We start from the raw sequence: 6,666 nt of genomic DNA on the forward strand, positions 1-6,666 counted from the left end.
AGCGTGGCTCAGTGGAAAGAGCATGGGCTTTGGAGTCAGAGATCAGGGGTTCGAATCCTGGCTCTGCCACCTGTCAGCTGTGTGACTTTGGGCAAGTCACTTAACTTCTCTGTGCCTCAGTTACCTCATCTGTAAAATGGGGATTAAGACTGTGAGCCCCACGTGGGACAACCTGATTCCCTTGTGTCTACCCCAGCGCTTAGAACAGTGTTCTGAACATAGTAAGTGCTTAACAAATACCAACATTATTATTAGTAGTAGTATTATCTACCCCAGCGCTTAGATCAGTGCTTAGCACATACTAGGCGCTTAACGAGTACCATAATAATAATAATAATAATAATAATTTTATAGATGAGGTAGCTGAGGTAAGGGGAGGGAAGTGGCTTGCCCAAGATCACACAGCAATCGTTCCAATCCTCCAGAATTAGATCTGGCTTAACACCTTGTTCGAGCCATTCCAGACGGGAAAGAGACGGACCCCAAGGGAGGAGCAGGAGTCCGGGCTTGCCCCGGCTGCTGAGTGGTGTGAGTCTTCCTGCTCACCAGACACATTCATTCAATAGTATTTATTGAGCGCTTATTATGTGCAGAGCACTGTACTATGCGCTTGTAGGCTGGCGTCACTAGAGACCCGTTGGAAGTGCTCACCTGACCCTCCTCCACGCCGGAATCCAGGGAGGCACCTGGGCCGTGGGAAGGGAGAAGCAGCATCGCATAGAGGCTAGAGCACAGGCCTGGGAGTCAGAAGGATCTGAGTTCTAATCCCAACTCTGCCACCTGACTCCTGTGTGACCTTGGTGTGTGGCTTAGTGGATAGAGCCTGGGCTGGGAGTCGGAAGGACCTAATAGTTACGGCATTTGTTCAGCACTTACTATATGCGAGGCACTGTACTAAGCGCTGGGGTGGGTACAAGCAAATCGGGTTAGACCCGGTCCCTGTCCTGCATAGGGCGCACAGTCTTCATCCCCCTTTTACAGATGAGGTAATTGAGGCCCAGAGAAGCAAAGTAGCTTGCCCAAAGTCACCCGGCAAACCTGTGTTCTAATCCCGGCTCTGCCACGTGCCTGCTGGGGGCAAGTCACTTCATTTCTCTGAGTCTCAATTCCCTCATCTATAAAATGGGGAGTAAGAACATGAGCCCCATGTGGGTCAGGACAGTGATTAACTTGGATCTACCCCAGTGCTTAGAACAGTGCTTGGCCCAGAGTAAGCACTTAACGAGTACTATCATTATTATTACTTCACTTCTCTGCACCTCAGTCCCCTCGTCTATAAAACGGGGATTAAGACTGCGAGCACTGTGTGGGACAGGGGCTGGGTCTCACCCGATCTCTTTGTATCTATCCCGGTGTTTAAAACGGTGCCTGGCACATAGTAAGCGTTTAACAAATACCATAAAAAAAAAAAGAGGGAGTGGGCCTTCCCTCCTCCTCCCACCCCTCTCCTTCCTCCCACCAGTTCTGAGCCCAGGCGCTGACGAGGAGTGAGGCAATGTTGGCATCTGCTCAGGCATCACCAGCTGCCTTCACAGAAGTTGCCAGTAAGGACTGCCCAAGGCCAAGGGAAGGAGCCGGGAAGTGGGTGACTCAGAGGGATGTGGTAGGGGGCGGGGGAGGTGCCAGCTCCGGCTCCCGCCCTCCCCCCAATCCAACCTCTCCATTTTGGGGGTCAAGAAGCCCTCCTGAGCTAGCGGTTTCAAGGCCTCAGGGGTTCATTTGTATATTGATGTGCATATTACTTTAGTCGAGCGTAAATACCCAGACTGGTCCAGTGTGCTCTGTCTCTTTCTCTCTCTTTCCCCCTCACGATATTTGTTAAGCACTCACTATGTGCCAGGCACTGGACTAAGTGCTGTGGTAGATACAAGCGAATCAGGTTGGACACAGTCCCTGTCCCAGTGCGGGGCTCCCAGTCTTCACCCCCATTTTACAGATGAGGTAACTGAGGCCCAGAGAAACGAAGCGACTTGCCCCAGGTCACACAGCAGACGCGGCAGAGCTGGGATTGGGAATGACCACAGCGGTGACACTGGGAAAATCATGTGGCAGGGGCCAGTTTCCTGGGAACAGGGTTCAGCGAAACACTGTCTCGCCTGAGCCCCTCTCCTCCCCTTCCCCCCTCCAGGTGACTTAGTTTCTGAACTGCACAGTCTGATGTTTCCACGATGTGGGGGAGGAAAGTGAAGTGATGCAGGGAAAGGAGACAATGAGGTGAGGTGAGGATTAAGGCCCATAGGTTTCTTCTGCCAATTCCCAACTGTTTATGCCCCCAAGAGCTAGCCCCAGTGTTGGGCCCAGACCCCCAACTCCCCATCCCCCGATGAGAAGCAGCGTGGCCTAGTGGAAAGAGCCGGGGCTTGGGAGTCAGAGGTCGTCGGTTTTAATCCCGGCTCTGCCACTTGTCAGCTGTGTGACTTTGGGCAAGTCACTTCGCTTCTCTGTGCCTCGGTTACCTCATCTGTAAAACGGGGATGAAGACCGTGAACTCCACGTGGGACAACCTGATACCTTGTAGCTACCCCGGCACTCAGAACAGTGCTTGGCACATACTAAGCGCTTAACTTATGCCATCATTATTATTATTATTATTATTCTGGGCCACGGGGGAGGGGCCTGCCCCAAACTGGGAGAGGGCACGGTGCCAGGGACTGAGTCGGAGGCAGGTGCAGGGGGCGGTGGGTGGAGTGGGAGAGACGCTTACTCATCGGCGCTGAAGCAAGGTGTGATTGCCCAAGCCTCTTCCCGAGGGCTGCAAGGCAGTGCCAAGGAACTGTGTGTGCCCACCCAAGGGGCAAAGCGGGGCCCAAGGGCCTAGGATTCTAGAGCCAACCGGGAGGGTGGTAGAGGTCACTGCTAAAATAAACAGCGTAACGCGTGGTTCCTTGGCTCCCTAGCCTGGAGTCGAGAGAGACGGCAAAGCGTAGCGAGAAACGGTGTGGTTCAGTGGCTAGAGCCCGGGCCTAGGAGTCAGAAGGACCTGGGTTCTAATCCCAGCCCTGCCACATGTCTGCTGGGTGGCCTTGGGCCAGGCACTTTGCCTCGCTGTGCCTCAGTTCCCTCATCTGTCAAATGGGGATGAAGACTGTGAGCCTCACGTGGGACACCCTGATTACTCTCTATCTACCCCAGCGCTTAGAACAGTGCTCTGCACATAGTAAGCGCTTAACAAATACCAACATTATTATTATTATTCTCTGGGCTTCAGGTACCTCCCCTGGAAAATGGGGACTAAAATGGGACTGGGACCGTGTCTGACCTCTTTAAGTTGTATATATCCCAGTGCTTAGAACAGTGCTTGGAACATAGTAAGTGCTTAACAAATACCATTATCGTTATTATTATTATTATAGTGGGGGAGAAGGGAGAGGAAAAGGGGGAGGGAAGGGGAAGGCCCATCTGGGCCATAGCCTGAGCTCGTGCTAGGAAAAAAATCCTAAAACGAGGGCAGCATCCCGAAGCCAACTCTCCCAACCCCAACTCTTCCCAATCAATCGGTCACATTTATTCATTCAGTTGTATTTAATGAGCGCTTACTGTGTGCAGACCACTAAGCACTTGGAAAGTACAATAGATTAGGTGAGACAGGATCCCTGCCTTCGAAAAAATAACAATGGTGATTTTACAATCTAGCAGTAATTGCGGTATTGGTCAAACACTTACCATACCCTAAGCGCTGGGATAGAAATCATTCATTCATTCATTCAATAGTATTTATTGAGCGGTTACTATGTGCAGAGCACTGTACTAAGCTCTTGGAATGGACAAATCGGCAACAGATAGAGACAGTCCCTGCCCTTTGACGGGCTTACAGTCTAATCGGGGGAGACAGGCAGACAAGAACAATGGCAATGGAGTCAAGGGGAAGAACATCTCATTAAAACAATGGCAAATAAATAGAATCAGGGTGATATTCATCTCATTAAACAAAATAAATAGGGTGATGAAGATATATACAGTAGAGCGGATGAGTACAGTGCTGAGGGGATGGGACAGGGGAGGAGGAGGAGCAGAGGAAAAGGGGGGAGAAGAGGGCTTAGCTGCGGAGAGGTGAAGGGGGGGGTAGAGGGAGCAGAGGGAAAAGGGGGGAGCTCAGTCTGGGAAGGCCTCTTGGAGGAGGTGAGCTTTAAGTAGGGATTTGAAGAGGGGAAGAGAATTCGATTGTCGGAGGTGAGGAGGGAGGGCGTTCCGGGACCGCGGGAGGACGTGGCCCGGGGGTCGACGGCGGGATAGGCGAGACCGGGGGACGGTGAGGAGGTGGGCGGCAGAGGAGCGGAGCGTGCCGGGTGGGCGGTAGAAAGAGAGAAGGGAGGAGAGGTAGGAGGGGCAAGCCTCTCCATCAGTCTGCATCAAATAATGCAGTCAGGTTGGCCACAGTCTCTCTGTCCCTTATGCGACTCATTGCCTAAGGGAGAGGAGGCACAGGTATTGAATCCCCATTTTACAGATGAGGAAATAGAGGCACCAAGAAAGTAAGTGGTTTGCCAAGGCCACGCGGTTGGAAAGTAGTGGAACCAGGATTAGAACCCAGAGAAGCAGAGTGGTTTAGTGTCTAGAGCTGGAGCCTAGAGGTCAGAAGGACCTGGTTTCTAATCCCAGCTCTGCTGCATGTCTGCTGTGTGACCTTGGAATAGTCACTTCACTTCTCTGGGCCTCAGTTCCCTCATCTATAAAATGGAAATGAAGAGTACGAGCCCCTTGTGGGACAGGGATTGAGACCCACCTGATTCATTTTGACCCCCCCCCCCCCCCCCAGAGCTTAGAACAGTGCTTGGCACACTGTAACCACGTAACAAATACCATCATTATTATTATTAGGTCTCCTAACTTCCAGTCCCGTGCTCTTTCCACTAGGCCATGCTCTTTGAGAGCTACCCATCAGTCAGTTGTATGTATTGAGTGCTCACCGTGGGCACAGCACTTTGCTAAGCGCATGGGAGAGTAAACTATAACAGAGTCGGTAAATATATTCCCGGTCTACAAGGAGTTTACAGTCTAGGAGAGATAGACGTTAAAATCAACTTCACATTTAGACAAAAGGGTAGACAGAAGCAGCGTGGCTCGGTGGAAAGAGCCCGGGCTTGGGAGTCAGAGGTCGTGGGTTCTAATTCCGACTCCGCCACTTGTCAACTGTGTGACTTTGGGCAAGTCGCTTCACTTCTCTGTGCCTCAGTGACCTCATCTGTAAAATGGGGGTGAAGACTGTGAGCCCCACGTGGGACAACCTGATGACCTTGGATCTCCCCCAGCGCTTAGAACAGTGATCGGCACATAATAACGCTTAACAAATACCATTATTATTATTAAAAAGGTTTTAGGGCTGAGGATGAGGTGAATAAAAGGTGTGAAATCCAAGAGCAAGGGTGATGCAGAAAGGAGAGGGAGTAGAGAAAATGAGGTCAGTCTCCTCCCACTGCTCCAATTGACGATAATGATGGTATTTGTTAGGTGCTTACTGTGTGCTGAGCACTGTTCTAAGTGCTGGGGTAGATCCAAGGTAATCAGGTTGTCCTATGTGGGGCTCACAGTCTTCATCCCCATTTTACAGATGAGGTAACCGAGGCCCAGAGAAGTGACGTGACTTACTCGAAGTTACACAGCTCACAAGTGGCAAAGTTGGGATTAGAACCCGTGACCTTTGATTCCTAAACCCGTGCTCTTTCCACTAAGCCACACTGCTTCTCTAGTTGGAGTCCTGTAACTGGGGCACTGTCCTTCTGATCAGTTCTCCCGCTCCCAGTCTGCTTGTTTTTTAGGGTATTTAAGCGCTACGTGCCAGTCACTGTACTACTACTACTACTAATAATGTTAGTATTTGTTAAGCGCTTCCTATGTGCAGAGCACTGTTCTAAGCGCTGGGGTAGATACAGGGTCATCAGGTTGTCCCACGTGAGGCTCACAGTTAATCCCCATTTGACAGATGAGGTCACTGAGGCCCAGAGAAGTGAAGTGACTTGCCCACAGTCACACAGCTGACAAGTGGCAGAGCCGGAATTCGAACCCATGACCTCTGACTCCCAAGGCCGGGCTTTTTCCACCGAGCCACGCTGCTTCTCTTACTAAGCACTGGGATGGATACAAGATAATCGGGATGGACACAGTTCCTGTCGCCCAGTGGGCTCCCAATCTGAATCTCCATTTAACAGATGAGGTCAATGAGGCGCAGAGAAGTGAATACGAATAGTGGCATTTATTAAGCGCTTACTACGTGCCAGGCACTGTACTACGCACTGAGGTGACTTGCCCCAGATCACACAGCAAAGGTGTGGCACAGAACTGGGATTAAAGCCCAGGTCCTGTGACTCATGCTCCTTCCTCTAACCCACGCTGCTTCTCGGTTACCTCAGTGTCCCCTGTGTCTCAGCGAGGGGGGAGGGGACCCTCACCCAGGTGACCCCTTCACGATGAGAATGGGAGGGGGCCGCAGCTGGCTAACACAGCCATCCTGACTGTGAGTTCCTTCTAGGTAGGGAATGTGTCTCTTCTTCTTTTGTACTCTCCCGAGTGTCTCGCACATAGTAAGCGCTCAATAAATATGATCGATTGAACGAATAACTATGACTCACCACCTCTCCAGACTCTCCCGGGAGGGGCCCAAGAAGACGAGTCCCATGTGGGATGGTGTCAAACCCTATTTGCTTGTCTCCACTCCGGCGCTTAATAATA

The sequence above is a fragment of the Ornithorhynchus anatinus genome, chromosome 5, assembly GCF_004115215.2.
Source record: "Ornithorhynchus anatinus isolate Pmale09 chromosome 5, mOrnAna1.pri.v4, whole genome shotgun sequence".
In the NCBI taxonomy this organism is placed as follows: Eukaryota; Metazoa; Chordata; class Mammalia; order Monotremata; family Ornithorhynchidae; genus Ornithorhynchus; species Ornithorhynchus anatinus.